Source organism: Capra hircus, chromosome 26, assembly GCF_001704415.2.
Source record: "Capra hircus breed San Clemente chromosome 26, ASM170441v1, whole genome shotgun sequence".
In the NCBI taxonomy this organism is placed as follows: Eukaryota; Metazoa; Chordata; class Mammalia; order Artiodactyla; family Bovidae; genus Capra; species Capra hircus.
The window spans coordinates 27925745-27945274 of NC_030833.1; the positions used below are offsets into that span (position 1 = coordinate 27925745).

Below are 19530 nucleotides of genomic sequence, written 5' to 3' on the forward strand. Positions count from 1 at the left end.
CATTTAAAAAGCAATGCATGGGTGCTTTTATCTTCTAAAACATTACAACTAAAGCTAATACCCTCTTTGAACATTACCCAGAATCTTGGTCTTTTACCCTTATCTTTAAAGATAACCTCTGATCAAAAGTTTGGCCTATAGCCTTACAATCTGTTTTGAAAGTCTTAATTTGGGCTGATGTAACTGGATACCTGAGACTGGGTGGTCTATAAATGATAGAAATTTATTTCTTACAGTTCTAGGGTCTGGGAAGCCCAAGAGCAACATATTAGCCGGTTTAGTGTTTGGTGAAGGCCCACTTCCTGGTTCAGAGACAGCTGTCTTCTCTTCTTGGTGTGTCTCACAGGGCAGAAGGGAGTAGGCACCTCTCAGGGATCTCTTTCATAAGGGCACTAATTCTGTTTACTGCCCTCACAATCTAATTACTTCCCAAAGTGAAAGTGAAGTGAAAGTGAAGTTGCTCAGTCGCTCAGTCATGTCTGACTCTTTGCGACCCCATGGACTGTAGCCCACCAGGCTCCTCTGTCCATGGGATTCTCCAGGCAAGAATACTGGAGTGGGTTGCCATTTCCTTCTCCAGGGGATCTTCCTGACCCAGGGATTGAACCCAGGTCTCTTGCATTGCAGGCAGATGTTTTAACCTCTGAGCCACCAGGGATGCCCAAATACCATCACATTGGGGCTGAGGTTTCAGCATATGAATTTGATGGGTACACATATATTGTCTATAGCAGGATGATAAGAAATTATGGTATGTATGTCTGTGTTTTATATTAACTTTTGACTTTGAAATAAGTTTAGATTTGACAGAAGAGTTACAAAGATTGTACAGAAAGTTTCAGTGTGTCCTTCACTCAGCCTGTCCTAATGTTAACGGCTTACATAACTCTGGTTCAGTGATCAAAACTAAGAGGTTAATATTGGTACAATACTATAAACTATAGACTTTATTGGAGCTTCAACAGTTTTCTGTTCCAGGATCCAATCTAGGATCCCAAATTGTATTTAATTGTCTTGACTCCTGAGTCTCCTTCAGTCTTTGATAATTCTCAAGTCTTTTCCTGGCTTTCATAACCTTAACAATTTCAAGGAATCCAGGTCAGGTATTTTGTAGAATATCCCTCAATTTGGGCTTATTTGATGATTTTTCATGATTAGAACTAAAATTATGCATTTTGAGGAGAGTGTCTATATGAAATCAATCAATCTCATGGTACAACTTGCTGTTTTCATTCAAAACTATGATTTTGAGATAGATCTAAATTAACATATAGATCAAGGTCACTTATTTAAAGTTCTGTACAGAATTCCTTTACTGTAAGTTTTCTATATTTTATTTAGCTATTGCCCGATTGGTGGGCATTGGCTGATACCAAATTTTCTTTATTAGCAGTATCATAGCAATTATCCTTATTCATACCTCCATAACATCAGATTATAGTAGATAACTAGAAGTGGCATTGCTGAGACATGGATTTAATAGATGTTGTCCGAGTGCTCTCTAAAGTGGCTGTGCCAATTTACATTCTTTTGATATTATGAAGCTTGAAAATTATTGCCAGTTTGAGTTTTAATTCCATTTCCCTGGTTACTACTGAGGTTGGGCATCTCTTTGTATTCTTACTGGCAATTTATAACTTTCTTTCTGTGAACTGCCTATTTACATTTGCCCGTTTTTCTAGTGAATTTTTTTCTTTTTGATTTATTGCTTCCTTTGTATGTTGCAGATACAAATCCTTTGTTTTATATATTACAAATGTTTTCTCCTAGTTTGTTATCCCTTTGTTTCCCTTTTTTTTCTTTATTTCATCTAATTTTTTTTCTGATTTTTTTTTCTTTTGGAAACAAAATTCTTGATTACAAAAGTAATATAAACAATGTAGAAAATCTGGGAAGTTTACGAAAAAAGTATAAAGAAGAAACCGCCCTAATTCTTATCACTGAGAGAAAACCCCTATGAAAACCATACTCAATTACATATTTCCTTCTAGTCTTGGTGTGTATGTGTGTGTGTTTGTGTGCATGCACTTCATTTTGATCACATTGCATATATATATATATATACATATATATATATTTTTTCTTAGTGCCATGATCTTTAGACACAAACTCTGGCCTTTTTCCATGTGCACTTGGTTTAAAAGTAGTGTCAGACTACCTTCAAACTCCTATTTCTTTTCCCCACATATCCTGAAAAATCCAACAGGTAAGAGGTCAGGGCCTGTCCTCAGCCGACTTGTACTGAAGTTGGCTCAAAAACACAAGAGAGGGTAGAAATATTCCAGCAGAGCACTTATTAAAAAGTCTTGGAAGTTTTAGGTGACTGCAAGCTCAATGAGTTAATAGTGCAGGTGCCAAGAATTTTATTTCTTGACTGCAAGGCAATAAGCCGTACGAGGCCTGCTTTGCTCTGATGGTATTACAAACATTTGATTCAATCTTGGGCAACATATTCTGAAGTAGCCACAATCAAACTGACCACGTGTGTGAGAAGAATAAGGACACAGACTCTCAAAATCAGGACAAAGGAAGAAACAGTGGAAACAATGGGAGATACTAGTCTGGAAAAGAGAAGATCTTGGGCAGAAGTCTTCAAGTATCTGAAAAGCAGAAGGTGGGAGAGAGATTAGACCTGTTTGTTCTCTGAGGCTGCAAAGGATAGGACTTGGGTCAGAGAGTGGACGCTTAAGAAACACCTTCTAGCTGGTCAGAGCTGCTGAGGCTAAGGCTTTCTGTCATTGAGGAGCTTTCTTTCAAACGTGTTAGTTGGGGTAGGAGTTGATATAATAATTAGCCTTTTTTTGAGGGTTATGTGCCAGGACTGTACCGAGGACATTTCCTCTATTATCTTATTTCATTCTGTCATCATCCTAAGAGGTAGGCACTGTTGTTAAGGATGTATTAACACTTGTATTAAGGATGAGGGAAGTGGTATGATGAACTCAGGTATATCGCACAAGATCACACAGTTGGCGAGCTGTGGAACGGAGACTCCAACCCTTTCTGACAAACCTCAAAGTCGTACTTTTAGTCATTATTGGGACTCAGGCGTAGTTTGGGCCAGAGGACTTTTTGAGGTCCTTTCGTCTGGAAGATTCTGTGAGTGGGAAAAACAGATGCCTCCACCCCGCTAAGGGTAAGCTTCGGAGTGTCAGTGAAGTATTCCAGGGCCCTGCAGAAGGCCTAGGGATGGAGACCTAAGGGACATGGAAGGGTTGTCAACGTGCGTCACTCCACAGCTCAGCAGCAGGCGATGTTCTGTTATTTGACGATCCCCAGGACCGCGCGAGGGACCGGGACGCAGGCCCGCCTCGCGCCCGCACTCCCGCAGCGTGGCCAGGGAGCGTCGCGGCGGCCGGGTTCTGCGGCGGAGCTGGGGGACGGAACAGCGCGCTGGTCCCTGGCAGGGCGCGAGCAGGGGGCGGGGCCGGGGCGGCGGGGGCGGGGAGAGCGCGCGCCCAGGAGGCTGCGGCAGTTGCGCGCTGGGATTGCTGCCGTGCGGCGGGACCGGTGAGTGCGGCGGGACCCGCGGGCGGGCGGGGAAGGAGCGGGCGGGCGAGGGAGCGAGGTAGTGTGCGCGGCAGAGCGCGCGACCTGGGCCAGGGCCCCCCACCTGTCCCCGCAACGGTCCTACTCGGCTGCTGCGCCCCTCAGGCCGCTCTGGTCTGAGTGCGCGCCGCGGACCCCGCACCCCAGATTCCGCACACCCCCAACCCCAGGTCGCCCCCTGCCTCAGAGCAGCCCCTTCCTCTGCGCCGCGGCGACACCCCCGGCCCCACGTCACGCTCGCGCCATTGTTCCCGGCCTTGGGCTCGCCGGGACCCGCCTTACTCTCTGAGCGCGGGCCCTAGCCTCCGCAGTCAGTCTTGCCGCGTTCCGGCCCGTTTCTCCGCTTTTCCCTCACGCTGGTGGTAGCCACCATCCCACCTCTGGCGGACACCCCTTTACTCAGTTCAGCTTATTTTTTCCTGCCGACGCCTGGCTTCCTCCCGTCCGCACCCGACGCCTGCCTTTCCGCCAAGTTAATGGGCCTCCCCACCCCGTGCGCGTTCCCGGTCGACCCCCCGAGGAAGTAGCGGGCAGCTGTGTGTTAGGATGCAAGGTTGACTGCGTTGTAGCAAGAACCACCAGAAATTGCCAACTGAAAGCCCACATGCCAGTTTGGTCGTTTGCAGCACTTCCTGGAAAGCTCACTTCGAATTGCAAGCCGCCACGGAAAACGTGCTAGTTCTTTCCCAGTGGCTCTCGAGTCCGGGGCCAACTGTCTGGTGGCAGTGCATTCTTTTCCTGGGGACCCCTGAAGCCCTTGAGAGCCCAGAGTGAGATGCGAATCTGAGGCCTGAAGCTGTAGTTACAAGCATGACGTTTGGGGGCTTTGACTGTGGTAGGCCTTAGCTTTTAAAGGCAAGTAGGTAGAGTTGGGTGTCAGATGTGGCGAAGCTTTGGGCCCTTGTTTTGAGGATGCATTGTAAGAGCCGTGCTCTGCAGTGACTAGTCACCATTATAGGGTTGTTTTTGTGCGTGCGTGTGCGTGTCCCGATTCTTCATGATTAAACTTGTTTCATATTGTTTATATACTGTTCATTTTGCCTCTTAAAGCAGTAGATGCAAACTCTGGTAACTGTAATGTGAAAGAGTGCCATTTATCAGTTCAGTTCAGTCGCTCAGTCGTGTTCGACTCTTGGCGACCCCATGAACCTCAGCACTCCAGGCCTCCCTGTCCACCAACTCCCGGAGTTCACCCAAACCCATGCCATTTATCGTAGAACCGTAATGTTACTGAGGTCCTTTCAGATATTTATCTCGACGCTTTTCAACATGGTTAGAATTTTTCCAGATGAAGGCATCCAGGCCTGAAGAGGTTAAGTTCTTAAGACACAGCTTGTAATTAAAAGCAGAACTCCACATGCTGGGCTGATGCTAGTGTGCATAAACTTTATTTTGGAAATGCTTTTCTATTGCAGTATAAGCCACTACATTTTGGTATAGCTTGCTGCATTATTCTCATCAACCCAGAATTTAGATTTTAGAATTTAATGGTCAACTAATCTGTAAAATGAGAGCCTAAGGAGATGCTCAGCAAGGGTTCATTCAGCTCCAAGATTTGATTCCATTGTTTGAAAATTTATAATTGGCTACAGGTTTCCAAAAGTTTATAATTGTAAGAAGATTTATATAGGTATTTACAAAGGGTATCTGCAAACCTGATTAGTTATTTCAGGTTGTAACTTCCTAAAGAAAGCCAGAGTAAGTGGAATGTTGGCTGAAGGTTCATCTGCCTCTAGGCTATTTCTAATTTCTACTGCTTAATGAGGTAAAGAGAGGGCATAAAACTTGTTTTTAAAGTACATCTTTTTATTGGTTGTCTTTCTTACTGCAAAGCAAAATTTAATAGTTAAAAAATCCCCCCAACTTTATCACATTATTTGTGACAAATATCTTTTATAGTTCTTTTATTTTTTTAAGATTTATTTATTTTTTGACTGTGGTGGGTCTTCACTGCCGTATGGGTTTTTCTCCAGCTGTGTCAGACAGGGGCTACTCTCCGGTTCTGATGAGCAGCGTCTCTTGTTGTGGAGCACAGCCACAGTGGACTTAACTAGTTGCGGCACGTGGGCTCAGTAGTTGTGGTGAACAGGGCTTAGTTACACTGAAGCATGTGGGATCTTCCCACGGGACCAGGGATCGAACCAGCGTCCCTTGCATTGAAGGGCAGATTCTTAATCACTGGACCACCAGGGATGCCCCTTTTCCAGTTTTTATGTAAATATAACTTTTAATGTAGTTACAATTCCTTTTACATATTTTAAATTTTGCACTTCCCCACATATCTGGATGTCATCCATGTATCTAGAGAATTCATGTACTTTTCTTTTGTGGAGGCTCCATAACATGATTTTATGCCTAGTAGTCACTGGTGCCTGGCATATAGGCTCTCAGTAAATTTTTGTTGAATGAATGTAATATTTTGAGCTGCTTAGGCAACATGTCGGAACACAAAATGTTAAATATCTCCAGGACATATATTAAATGATGTATGAGCAGTAAAGGTGGTCAGTACAAAGGCATTGAGCCAGGAGATGGCATCACATATGTTTAAGGGCCTAGGTTTTGGAGTCTGTGTTTGAGACCTGGCTTGCTATACCATTTATGCACCCTTGGAGAATTAACCTTAAGAGAACTTCACTCAGTTTCTCTCACCATGAAAAAGGGTAAAAATAGAACAAATTTCACAGAGTTGTGTGGGTTCAATGGGATAATTCCATTGAAGTAACACTAGAACCCATTAAATTCTCTATAAATGTTAGCTATTAGTGTGTGTATTTATTTATTTATTTGGTTCAAAATGGAGAGATTACTGTTGGTTGGTGGCATCAGGGAAAACAGAAAGTGACACTTGAGAGTATGGAAAAAATGCAAAAGTGGATATATTGAAGGTTTGCTGAATAGATTGCTCTCACTAAAACAAAGAGTTTGGTAGATCAATAGTATGAAGTAAAACTGGAGAGAGAAATTCGAGTAAACTATTCACAAGATAGGTTACATGGGTTTCTTGCAGATAGAACAGGATTAATGAAGCAAGATAGCCCTTATTTACAAGTAGCTGGTGTTTGTTTCATTTTGAAAGTTTAGCCCTGAAAAAGTTACTTGTCTTAAGGAAATTGATAGCAAATTGTTATGGAGTGTTAAGTCCTTGTCATTTGAACAGAGTAAATGTTATGTTACTTTTTACCATTTGAAGCAATTACCTTAAAGCAAATATCGTGAAATTTGTGTCCTATGATTGGTTACCAAAGTTTGCAGTGGCTGTTTTCCTTTTCATGAAAAAGAACTTCAGCAGTACCGCGTCCCGCCCAGCCAGCAAAATGGCAAGCAGAGCAGCAAAATGACCCCCCATTTTGGTGAAATACAGAATCAAAATTCAGTTGACTCAGTGTTGAACTATTTGTTCTCTTGTGTGTTTCTTTTGGTTGGAAAGCATTATCAAGAGCGTGAGATGAAAAAGCCTGCTGTGTCAGGGTCTCCTTGGAAAGAGAAGGTTGAAATCTGGTGCCTGAAGTTTAATGGTTGAATATATACTGTGGGTTCCTTGTTCCCCGACCAGGGACTGACTCCGTGGCCCCTGCAGTGGAAGTGCAGAATCCTAACCGCTGGACTGCCAGGGAAGTCCCTGTTTATTTTATATGTATATATAAAATACATATATGTACATATAAAATATACATGCAAGTTCCAGAGGATAGTGGAGGACAGAGAAGCCTGGCATCCATGAGGTCCCAGAGAGTTGGACATGACTTAACAGCAGCAAAAATATACATATCAGCAAATTTGTTGGATATAGTAGGCCTGTCGTATCTGGCTGCAAATGGGGAAAAATCAGAAGGACTACTGTACTGTGCCATTTTATATAAGGAGTTTGAGCTCCTTATATCTGGGAATTTTGGTGTCTGTGACGAGGGGGTGTGTGTCCTAGAACCAGCGCCCCCGTGGATTCTGAGGGACCACTGTGTTGGTATGTTTCCCTTTCAGATGTCCATGGAGTACATGTTTTCTAATGCTTCTTGGTTCAATTTAATGGGATTTCTTTAATATTTTAAATTTATTTAAAAACATGAAATATTTTAAAATACAGAATATAATGTAATCATCTTAATTACAGTTCATATTTAGTGTTTCTCCCCCCCCCCCATATTAGTCCATGTTCTAATTGTGTAGTCTCTCTTTTCAATTTGCTGTGTTTTTCAAAGGGATAAAATTACCAATGCAGTTAAGGCTTGTATGAACCCTTGCTGATACTGTTCCTCTCTTTTGCCCTTTCATGAATTTGGTAATTATTCCCATTATATTTGTATACTTTTACTAATATGTGCGTATCCATAGAAGGGTATATGCTCTTGTTTAATGTGTTATGCACATGATTCTCTTGTTTAATGTACTATGCACAATAAAAAACTTGTTTTTGATTCATTGTCTATATTTTTGAAGATATTTTATGATAAAGCATTGATGAAAGAAGCTCATACGAAGATTTTTTCAATTTTTTGATTGGTTTATTTGGCTGTGCTGGGTCTTCATTGCTGTGCTTGGGCTTTCTCTAGTTGTGGCAAGCCGGGGCTCCTCTCTAGTGGTACAAATGCTTCTTGTCGCGGTGGCTTCTTTTGTTGCAGAGAGCAGGCTCAGTAGTTGCGGCACACTGGCTTAGTTGCCCCATGGCATATGGAAACTTCCTGGACCAGGGATCGAAATGTTGTCCCCTTCATTGGCAGGCGAACTCTTAATCACTGGACCACCAGGGAAGTCCCCATATGAAGATTTTGGGGGGAGTATGTTTTTTGGAGGGGGGCTATGTTTGACTTCTAGCCGAGCCTGTGTTTCCAGGTCTATCCCAATATTGAGGCTGTTCTTTTTAAAATTTATTTTATCGACGTGCATTGATTTATAGCATTATATAAGTTTCACGAATATAGTATTTCCAATTCTGTATACACTTTGCTCACCACCAAAAATGTAGTTTCCATTGATCACCTTTACCCATTTCCCTTTTCCTCTGCCACTGCCCCTGTGGTCACTAGTACTCTTTTCTATCTGTGTTTTTGTTTGAGTTGGTTTATTTATTGTTTGTTTATTAGTTTTTTATAGTCCACATATGAGTGAAATCATATGGTATTTGTCTTTCTCCATCTGGCTTGTTTCACTTAGCATAATATCCTTGATGTCCATCAGTGTTAGTGCACGTGTCAAGATTTCATTGTCTCATGACTGAGTACTATTCCATTGTGTACATATGTATTATATACCACATCTTTTCATCCATTGATTGCAGTCCTGGCTACTGTAAATAATACCAGAATGAACATAGGGGTGTGCATGTATCTTTTTTCAGATTAGTGTTTTCATATTCTTTGGATAGATAGCCTTAGAAGCCGGATCATATGGTAGTTCTCTTCTTAATTTTTTGAGGGATGTTCATACTGTCTTCCATAGTGGCTGTACCAATTTATGTTTCCACCAACAGTATATGAGGGTTCCTTCTCTCCACATCCTCACCAGCACTTGTTATTTCTTGTTTGTTTTTTTTTTTTTTTTTTTGATGATAACTTTTCTGCCAGATAAGCAGTGATATCTCCTTGTGGTTTTAATTTGCATTTCCCTAATAATTAGTGATGTTGTTTAACATGGTTTTTGCTGCATATCCATGTTGATAGATATATCTTTAGTTCGTTCATCTTAATTGCTCTATAATACTGCATTATGTGGATAATCCAGTTTGTTTATGAACATGTAGGGGTTTCTGCCTTTTTTGCTATTGTTAACCGTGCTGTAATAAACATTCTTCGACGTGTCATGTTATTTACAGATGTGGAAGAGAATTCTAAGCCTAGGGAATCATTAGGTTGTAGAGTATGAGGCGGAGAAGGCAATGGCACCCCACTCCAGTACTCTTGCCTGGAAAATCCCATGGACGGAGGAGCCTGGTAGGCTGCAGTCCATGGGATCGCAGAGAGTTGGGCACGACTGAGCGACTTCACTTTCACTTTTCACTTTCATGCACTGGAGAAGGAAATGGCAACCCATTCCAGTGTTCTTGCCTGGAGAATCTCAGGGACGGGGGAGCCTGGTGGGCTGCTGTCTATGGGGTCGCACAGAGTCGGACACGATTGAAGCGACTTAGCAGCAGCAGCAGTAGAGTATGAGGATCTTCACCTTCATTAGATAGGGCCGAATTATTTTCCAAAGTACTAAACAGGAAATACCTATCAGCAAGTTGTGAGAGTTCCCATTTTGCCACATCCTTGCAAACATGGATATTGTCAGACTCTTCAATTTTAAAATCAAGCTCAATTCATTTTAACTTGCTTTTCCGTTTATTGTAATGATTTATTCTGTTCGCATCCATTTATTGTAAGATTTTTCTTCTCTGTAATTGCTGTTCATATCCTTCATTCTTTTTTTTCTGTTGGCTTATTTTCTTTTCCATCATTAGTTTGCAGCTGCTTATCTCTACTTTATACTAATACTCTCCCTGTTATGATATTGCAATGTCCTCTCAGTGTTTGATTGCTCTTTACTTTTTGTTGTGCATGAGTTTTACATTTTTAAAAAAATATGTTTATTTGATTTATGTATTTGGCTACACTGGGTCTTAGTTGTGGCAAAGTGTTAACAACTGGTGAATCCAGGTGAAAGGTGTAAGTGTATTCATTGAACTACCACTGTACTTTTCTGTAGGACTGAAAATTTTCAAATAAAAAGTTGGAATAAAAATGTAAAACTTAAAAAAAAAACATGTAAACTTGGGCTTCCCAGGTAGCTCAGTGGTGAAGAATTTGACCAGAGATCAAATCCAGGGCCCTGGAGGGTTCCTTTCTTTCCACATCCTCACCAGCACTTGTTATTTCTTGTTTTTTTTTTTGATAATAACTTTTCTGTCAGGTGAGCAGTGATATCTCTTTGTGGTTTTAGTTTGCATTTCCCTAATGACTAGTGATGGTGTTTAACATTGTTTTTGCCCTGACCAGGGATCAAATCCAGGGCTCCTGCATTGGGAACTCGGAGTCTTAGTCACAACCCCCAGGGAAGTCCCAAGTTTTACATTAAAAAAAAATTTATTTGTTTATTAATTTTTGACTGTGCTAGGTCTTTGTTAATGCGTGGACTTTCTCTAGTCGTGGAGAGCAGCACCTGCCCTCTATCGCGGTACACAGGCTTCTCATTGCAGCGGCTTCTCGTTGCCGAGCACAGGCTCTGGGGCATGCGGGCTTCAGGAGTTGCATCACACAGGCTCAGTGGCTGCGCGGGGCTCCTGGGCTCGATAGTTCTGACTCAGTAGCTGTGGCGCGCTGACTTAGTCACGCTGCCGAATGTGGGGTCTTCCCTGATCAGCATATGTCCTGCATCGGCAGGCAGATTCTTCGCCACTGAGACACCTGGGAAGCCCAAGTTTTAGTTCTTTTTAAGTTTTACATTTTTATTCCAACTTTTTATTTGAAAAATTTCAGCCCTACAGAAAAGCGCAGTGAATACACTTACACCTTTCACCTGGATTCACCAGTTGTTAACACTGCCATGTTTGTTTTCTTTCATATACAGATTTTTTTCTCTAAACCGTTTAAAAGTAAGTTGTAGACATCATGACACTTCGTCTCTCAAAAGATATATTAATCCTTAAATATCCTAAAAGCAATTTGGCCTATAAACCTACAGTATAATTATCACATTTAATATGAATACAATATACTCTAATACAGTATAATCTAATCTAATCTAATATACAGTATTCACAAAGAGTGAGAAGAGCCACCCAGATTTGCACAGTCTGGCTCCTTTGAGTATGAGTATGCCATGCGCTGGAAGGCACTTATTGAGATGGAAAAGCAGCAGCAGGATCAAGTGGACCGAGACATCAAGGAAGTTCGTGAGAAGATGGAGATGGAGGCTGCTCGCCATGAGCACCAGGTCATGCTAATGAGGCAGGATTTGATGAGGCGTCAAGAAGAACTTCGGAGGATGGAAGAGCTGCACAATCAAGAAGTGCAAAACCGAAAGCAGCTGGAGCTCAGGCAGGAGAGGAGCGCAGATGCCGTGAGGAAGAGATGTGGCGGCAACAAGAGGAAATGATGCAACGACAGCAGGAAGGATTCGAGGGAACCTTCCCTGATGCAACAGAGCAAGAGATATGGATGGGTCAGATGGCTGTGGGAGGTGCTATGGGCATAAGCAACAGAGGCGCCATGCCCCCTGCTCCTGGGCCAGCTGGCACCCCAGCTCCTCCAGGACCAGCCACAATGGTGCCAGATGGAGCCTTGGGATTGACCCCACCAACAACTGAACGCTTTGGCCAAGCTGCTACAATGGGAGGAATTGGAGCAATTGGTGGAACCCCTCCTGCATTCAACCGTGCAGCTCCTGGAGCTGAATTTGCTCCAAACAAACGTCGCCAGTGCTAATAAATATGCAGTGTCTAGTTTCCCAAACCTCTTAAAAGAAGGACCCTTTTTGGACTTAGCCGAATTCTACTCTGGAAAAGTGTTAGGGATTCCTCCCAATAGTTTAGGTCTTCCCTGCTTGTAGTACTCTAGGGAGTATGTTGGAGGCAGAGGGTAAGGGAGGGGTGATATTTAACAAATCAGCTCTATGTGGTATATCCTTTCACTAATCAATTCTGTGTGGTGCATTCCGAAAATCTCGTGTGATTGTTGAGAGCCCGCGAGGGCCAGGGAGCCATGGCAAAATGGATCCAGTTAGAGCCCCATTAATCTTAATCATTCCACTCTGTCCACCCAGTTCTGTTTGCTTTCTTGTTCTTACACCCCCTCCCCCGCCCCCCCCCCAAGTCGGTAAAGAATCTGCCTGCAATGCTGGAGACCTGGGTTCGATTCCTGGGTGAGGAAGATCCCCTGGAGAAGGAAATGACAACCCACTCCAGTATTCTTGCCTGGAGAATTGCATAGACAGAGGAGCCTGGCAGGCTACAGTCCATGGGGTCACAAGAGTCGGACACGACTTAGTGCACTGTCTCTGTCTCTCTCTCATACAGTGCGTATTAAAAATTTCTCAGTTGTCCCAATAATGACCTTTATAGTTATAGTTATTCTTCAGCCCCATCCCTGGTTCACTTTCAGGGATGGGTTGCATTAGTTACCATGTCCCTTTAGTTACCTTTAATCCACAACAAAGCCCCAGATTTTTGTTTGTTTTCATAATATTGATGATATTTGAAGAGTCTAGGTCAGTCGTTTTATAGAACGTCCCTCAATTTGGATTTGTCTGATCATTTCCTTGGGTATTTAAATTCAGACCAAATGTTTTTGGCAGGTATAAACTATAAATTTTAACCTAGTCAAATTTGTCCATTTTTTTCTTTATGGTTTGTGTTTATTATCCAAGAAAGTCTTCTCCACCTTGATGTCATAAGGCTTTTCACCATTTTTTATTTTCTAAAAGTTATATGGTTTTGCTTTTTTTATATTTAGGCTTAGATGTTATTTTTTCTGCTTTAATGTGTTCAATTAGCATTTGTGTTACACATTCTTTTTCTGCCATTGTGTTTGTTATGAAATTACTCTGCAAATTTTAAAGACTGCATGGCTTTTGTTATGCACTAAATTGTGAAAATTTTGCATTATCTGAACCGTGCTAAATGTGTAGAGGTTGAAACAGCTCAATTATTCTGTGTGACAATTGTGAACATTTTAAGATGTGTTTTTAGGAGTTTCAGCATGATATCTTGCTGTAAATAACATGAAGATGTAACATAGGGATCTTTCACAAATCTGAAATCAGTGAATGCTGTATTCTTAGCCTTAAATTATTGACTTTTGCAATAGGTTTGATGAAGTAATCCTAGGAGGAACTGAGAGCTTTCAGGAAAGAAAGAAACCTATATACAGTAGGTTATATTTAGGATACTTAGATTGACATGAAAAAATGTGTGAAATTGTATAGCCTTTGGCATTTAATTGGCACTCTGAAGTTTGGACTCTAAAAGTAGAAACCTACTATAACATTCCTTCAAACATAAAGTATTTATTACATTGTGCAGAAGTCATAAGTATGAAACATTGTGGTCTCTAGTATTATAAATATAATTTATCATGCACTGTGTGCGAGCCACTGTTCTTAGTATGTTGCACTTATCGATGCATTAAATCCTTGTTCAAACTAACCATTTTGGAGTAGAAAAAACTGAGGTGATTGTATAATTTGCTCAGTTTCAGAACTAATAAGCATTTGAACCAAGTTTTAAGCTTGGTCAGAATGGCTCCAGAATCTGCACTCCTTACTACAAGTTTGTTTCTATAATCTTGGTCAAATTATTTAACTTCTCTATGCTGTTTTCTTCTTTGCATAATGAAGATAATGGTACCTAATTCATATGGTTGTTGTGAGAAGTCAGATAAAATATGTATAGAGCTTAGACTAATACATGAAAAAAAAGTGAGCGCTAAATAAATGTTTTATTGTTGTTTCGTTGCTAAGTCGTGTCCAACTCTTCTGCGACCTCATGGACTGTAGCCTGCCAGGCTCCTCTGTCTGTGGGATTTCCCAGGCGAGAGTACAGGAGTGGGTTGCCATTTCTTTTTCCTAAGGATCTTCCCCACTCAGGGATCGAACCCATGTCTCCTGCATTGGCAGGTGAATCTTTACTTCTGAGCCACTGGGGAAGTTAGCTATTATTATGTTAGCGTTACTAAAACATTGAATTTATACGTATCTCTGAATTTTTAAAAATTGTTTATTTTTTTGGCTGCATTGGGTGTTCCTTGCTGCCTGAGGGCTGCTCATTGCAGTGGCTTCACTTGTTGCGGAGCACCAGCTCTAGGGAGCATGCTGCGGCTGCTGCTGCTGCGTCGCTTCAGTCGTGTCCGACTCTGTGCGACCCCATAGACGGCAGCCCACCAGGCTCCCCTGTCCCTGGGTTCTCCAGGCAGGAACACTGGAGTGGGCTGCTGTTTCCTAGGGAGCATGGGCTTCAGTAACTGTGGCGCATAGGCTCAGTTGCTCTGCTGCATGTGGGGTCTCCACAGACTAGCGGTTGAATCTGTGTCCGCTGCATTGGAAGGCTGATCTTAACCACTAGACTACCAGGGAAGTCCCATATCTCCGAATTTTCATCAAATAAGTGAACTAAGCCATATATATGAATGTAGATAATAAAAAAGTAGAACTATCATAGTGATTATTGCGGTGCCCAGGCTCCAGAGTGCTCAGGCTCAGTAGCTGCTCCTCTTAGGCCTAGTTGCCCTGCAGCACATGGGATCTTCATTCCTGGAACAGGGATTGAACCTGTACCCCCTGTACCACAAGGCAGATTCCTGACCACTGGACCATCAGGAAAGTCCCCATCAGCTTTTTAAAAGGATATTCATGAATCATTACTAAATCATCCATTGCAAAGTATTATGTGTTAGCTGAATGCAAAAACAGTTCAGCTCTGTTACCTTTATGCTTTTGACCTTAGATAATTATAGCAGTGTTTTGAAGAAATAAAAGTCATATGGTGGTCCCCCGTCATCCACAGTTTTGCTTTCCACAGTTTCAGTTACCTGCAGTCACAGCCAGAAAATATTACGTTCCAGAAATAAACAATTCATAAGTTTTAGATTTTGTAATGTGAGTATGCCATTCTGAGTTATGTGGTGAAATCTTGCACCATCGTGTCCGGGATCCCCAGTCATTGACCTCCTTATGGCCCAGTAATTCAGAATAATCCTCCTCCTGACGTATCATCAGAAGATCAAGAGTAGCCTAACTAACACTGTGCATTTCATTACTTAGGCATTTTATCATCATATGTCATCACCAGAAGAAGTATGAGTACGGTAGAGGAAGATATTGAGTGAGAGAGCACGTTCACATAACTTTTGTTACAGTTGTATTGTTGGAATTGTTTTATTATTAGGTATTGTGGTTAATGTGCCTCTTGATGTGCCTAATTTGTAAGTTAAACTTTATTGTAGGTATACATGTATGGGGAAAATACAGCTTATATGGCATTCCATACTGTCCAGTTTCAGGCATCCACTGGAGGTCTCAGAACGTATCCCCTCTTGGATGAGGGTTAGGGGGCTGCTGTACTACATATTCTCAAGCGGTCATTTAAAATGCTTTCTTAACATGCTCTCTTGTTCCTTTCTGTCCACAACTATGGTATTGTTGAAGGTCTGGTATTACTCAGAACATTCAGTTGAAAGCAACCTTCATGTATGGATGAATTCTGTGTGATGTGGCAAAGATAATGGAATTCTAGGAGTAGCAGCTGTAAAGTGTTGAGGATAACATAAAATTCGGGTCTTTTTGGTCTGTTTTTGGAAGTTTAGGAACACATGCAATACATTCACATTTTCGAGCATGTTGTTGCTTAAAGAAGAAAAACAAATTGTCCTGGCAACAGGTAGTACATTTCTTATTTGACAAGATCTCTTCTCAGTTTTGTTGTTTTCCATCAGAGAACAGGGAACCTTTTGTTCCAAGGCCTGCTGATGAAATGTTAGCAAAATACTTTAGTAATCAAACTAAAAATCTTATGCGTTTCTGAACTAAGAGTAAGATTTCATGAAGAGTGATTTAGGGCATTAAAAAGAACCTGTGTAATATTCTTGCATTTTCAGGTGAACACAAATTAGCTTCTGAAAGCAAAATGCTCCAAATGTAGAGGTATAAGAGTTTATTTCTGCCTGTGTATTTCAAGTCTGCATTTCAGGGAACTGAGGCTACAGCAGTGCACAAAACAAGCCTTAGCCTAGGGGAGCTTGCATTTTAGAGAAAATGACTTGGCAGTACAAAACTGTCAAATATGTTAAATCTAGAAGTGTCAATCTTCAAAAAAGAAAAATAAAATAGGGTAAGAGAATAGCTAGTGATATGTGTGGATAGGTAAATGAGATTTTATTAGTTGGAATTTGTTAGCCATCTGTATCACTTGATGTGTAAACTTAGTCTTTTACACAAATGTAAAATATGGGCAAATGATATAAAGAACTGTGAATGAAAAATGAGCAGAAAACTCTTCCTTATAAACTAAAAAGATAGAAGTTAATGAAACATTTAACGTTTATACATAACACACTTTTAAGGAGTCTTACTGGAGAAGGAGTTGGCAACCCACTCCAATATTCTTGCCTGGAGAATCCCATGGACAGAGGAGTCTGGCAGGCTACAGTCCACGGGGTCACAAGAGTCGGACACGGCTTAGCAACTAAACCACCACCACCACCCAAGGAGTCTTACTTTTGGGGAGAAATTAATATTCCTTCATCTTAAATTATGTGATTATTGTCTTTCATGTGTTTTATGATTAGAAGAAACAAAGGTTACAAGAATACTTGCAAAGCTGTATTTTATTTCAAAGTGCTGTTCTTTGATTTAGGGGTGGCCCTATTAACTACATAAACAGTGATTTAGATTTTTAGTGGTATTATTAGACAAATTATTAGACAAATTAATTTGGATCTGGCTTCCCTTGTTTTCCAGGGACTGTATTTGTAAGTAAATTGGTTTGTGGTCTTGTTACAGAAGGGTCCCTTGATGGCAACATACTGATGTAACCAACTAATGTACCTCTACACTTTCTTGGTTTTACTGCTCATCTGTCAAGGATTAGGATTATCAAGAGTCATGTGTAAAATGTTAGTGTGATACCAGGCGTACATATGAACAATATAGCTTTAACTTTTCTTTTTCAATTTACTATAGTAAACTATAGTAGTTTAATATGTGTAATATTCAGTTACTAATGATGAAGAGTCCGCCTGCCAGCGCAGGTGAGCAGGCGACACAAGAGACACAGGTTCGATTCCTAGACTGGAAAGATCCCCTGGAGTAGGAAATGCACCCCACTCCAGTATTCTGGCCTGGAAAATTCCGTGGACAGAGGAGCCTGGCTGGCTGCAGTCCATGGGGCTGCAAAGAGTCGAACACAACTGAGCACAGCGCAATATACAATGAAAGTTGTGTTTTTGAAAATAAATTTCAGGCTAAAGTGAGGAAATTTGAAAAAGCCATTTAAAAGTATCCTTTCCATTCAAGTCTCAGAGCAGTGTTCATTGTTCTTAGAATGAGAATGGTTGATTATAAAACTTATAAATTCCTAATTTTATATTGCAAACACAAAATAATTTGCAGTGAAATTTAGTAGAACACTAAGTGTTCGTGTTACTGTTATCATTATATATTGCCTATAGTGACACACTTATACCACTGAAAAATGAATATTTGGTTCAAATTGCTGTGTGAATTAAACACTTTGCCTGATGGATCTGTGCTACGTACTGTATTGAAGTGCTACTCACTTCTTTCCAAGTGAGCTACTGGCATGACCTGAAACAGACGTTAAAATGGCCTTGCTAACCAGGCTGCAGATTACTCACAAGGCTTACCCTGCCGTTTCAGTTACTCTGCTTCCTGTTTTCAGAAGTTGCCTAGAGCTTTGGGGGCAGCTGGTTTCCCTTTGTTTGGGGGAGGGTGGTACTGGTGGTGAAGGGAACCATAAATATGTATGTTTTGCCTGGAAAATATTTTTGAAGTGTGATACTAAAGTATTTTGAATGCCTGAGAGTTCAGTTGTTACTCTTCAGATACAACTACTTTGCAGGCTGGATATTTTATATTGAAGCAAAGTACTGTTTCAGTATAAGCTGTGCCACTATTGCTTGAAAGAAACTAAAATTTGAGCCTTTTATTCAACATTAGTCACTGCTGTACCTTACTGAAAAAACTACTCTTAAGCTTGACACTGTAAACAGGCGACAAACAAAATGTTTACCTATTTATTGGACCACTCTTTTTTTTGCCATATGATAATCATCTGTAATTTTATTGTTGCTATGAAAAATAGTTCAGCATTAGATAGGCTGGCTCTGTGAAGAGAGTCCAAAAGTCTGTTACAGTAACACTTGTGTGTGTTAGATAAGATCATAGGAAAACTGTCAAGTAAGGAGCTTTTTGAAGATGATCTAAGAAAATCTCGCCCCTTAGCCTTCACAAAACTGTATAGACTTCACGGCAGATTTTATTTCATATCAATGATTATATGGTTAATCATTTATTTTTATGTTTTTTGTTGAATAAATTTTTATGTTACCTTTGCTGAGACTTTGTAACTTGACTTTTTAAAATAAAATATGTTTTGTTTAGTCCATGAATGATCCAAGAAGGTGCTTTGAATTTTTCCTACAAATAATTTGAAGAAAGTAATAGAAAAAGAAATTAAAATATATGGAGGAACTCTTTTGTTAGTATAATTGCTACTTCTAATTTGTAAGGAAAGAGGGAAAGAAAAGCCTGCCTTTTTAAAAACAGTTTTATTGAGGTATAAATACAACAAACTGTATATATTTAGAGTATACAATAAATTTTGCCATATGTGTATAGCCATGAGACAGTCACCATAGCTGAGGTAATGAACATATCACACCCAAAAGTTTCCTCGGGCCCTTCCACCTCATTCCTCACTCCAGGCAACCACTGATCTGCTTTCTATCACTGCAGATTAGTTGGCATTTTCTAGAATTTTATATAAACAAAACCATATAGTTTACACTCAATTTTTTATCTTCTTTCACTCAGCATAATTTTGAGATTAATTCATGTTGTATATCAATAGTTCTTTCTTTTTTATTGCCTAATTGTATTCCATTGTGTGGATAAAAGACCATATGTATCCATTCACCTGTTCATAGATGTTGGGGTTGTTTTCACTTTCTGACTGTTGCAAACAAAGCTGCTATGAATATTCATGTACAGGCATATATGGATGTATGCTTTCATTTCTCTTGGACAGTTACTTAGGAGTAGAAAGATTGGGACCTAGAGTAGGTATGTTTAAAAGAAATACTGGGGGACTTCCCTGGTGGTCCAGTGGTTGAGAATCTGCCTTCCAATGCAGGGGATGTGGGTTCGAACCCTGGTCAGGGAACTAAAATCCCACATGCGGGGGCTGGGGAGGGGGTGGGCAACTAAGCCTGATCTCTGCATTTAAAGAGATGCCCTAGTGCTACAAGGAAGACCCATCACAGTCAAAAAAAAAAA

General features: G+C 40.8%; 1 protein-coding gene across 2 annotated transcripts in view; it reads left to right on the forward strand.

Moving 5' to 3' along the window:
• The window catches only part of NT5C2 (5'-nucleotidase, cytosolic II), a 95575-nt gene continuing 79482 nt past the window's right edge, over window positions 3438–19530 (forward strand). For both annotated transcript variants that reach the window (XM_018041159.1, XM_018041161.1), the window contains exon 1: window positions 3438–3510. The gene's annotated coding sequence lies outside the window, so the exon portion shown is untranslated. The remainder of the gene's footprint in view (window positions 3511–19530) is intronic.